Consider the following 1,215-nt stretch of genomic DNA (forward strand, 5'->3'; position numbering starts at 1 on the left):
GGTCATTTTTTAATTTTAATTTTTTAAATAAATACATTTAATTTAATTATTAAAATTAATTAAACTCTCAGTATTTAGTTAATTATTACTGCCTTTAACCTCCTCTTCCAGAATTTCTCCTTCCCCTTCCTCTACCATAACGCACCACCACTTCCATTGTCTCCAGCGCCGATAACGATTGAAACCTCCCCACCACCTCTCCTACTCGCTTTTCCGTCGCGCTAGCAACTCATTTTCTTCCCCCACTCAGCTATGGTGGCTTCGACAGCATCTTATTTGGCACGCCCAAAATTCACTGTCGACACTCCACCGAAAATTTCAACGACTCCATCCTTTCAGAAGTGTCCACATCCTCATACTCAACAGTGAATCCACTTCCATAGCATAGAAATTAGTGAGGCTATTGACCAAAGTTGGAGTCTTTGTGGATAGGTGTTGAAAAAGATCGCTGGGATTTTTTGTGAATTGGATCGGTAAAGATTATGAGAACAGAGTTGTGAACACGAACAGTGGCGGGAAGGATCGAGAGAGTATTGTGCTACACGTAGTTTTGCGAACGCCATCTTTGCCACCAAAAAAGACCCATTTGAGAGTTTCTTGTTCTAGGATGTTCTGCACCGTTCTTTCTAGCAAATTCTGCTGATCTGTCATGGCCACATGTTTCTCTCTTTTGGAATATTTCGTCAAAGCCTAAAATGAGATTGGCATTTTTAAACCATGAATTATATCTTTTGAATCATAAATTATCATTCACACAAATATAATTATATCTTTTCATAAATGAATTATTGAGCAATTTAATGAGATTAATTTTGAGATTATTTTTAATTTTTATAGTAACTAAAATAATTTAGAATTAAAAATTAAAAATTAAAAATTGTATTAGATAGTATCTTTAGAATAATACTGATATCATATTAAAATATACGTAGACATAAATATCAAAATATTATAAGCACATCTGAATATTCTAAAATTAGTCTCTTATCTCGTATTAATCTACGTACAAAGATATACTTTATATATACAAATATCACTCTTATTTTTTCTTTTTGTCTTTGTTTTATTAAATTTTGTAAAAAAACAAAACAATTGTTAGAAAATATTAAAAAAATTTTAATGGATAAAATTAAAAAATTATATGGATATTTATGAAAATTTTTAAATATTAGTTTGATTATAATAAAATATATTTATTTTATTTTTTAAAAAATT

Source organism: Arachis duranensis, chromosome 3 (assembly GCF_000817695.3).
Source record: "Arachis duranensis cultivar V14167 chromosome 3, aradu.V14167.gnm2.J7QH, whole genome shotgun sequence".
In the NCBI taxonomy this organism is placed as follows: Eukaryota; Viridiplantae; Streptophyta; class Magnoliopsida; order Fabales; family Fabaceae; genus Arachis; species Arachis duranensis.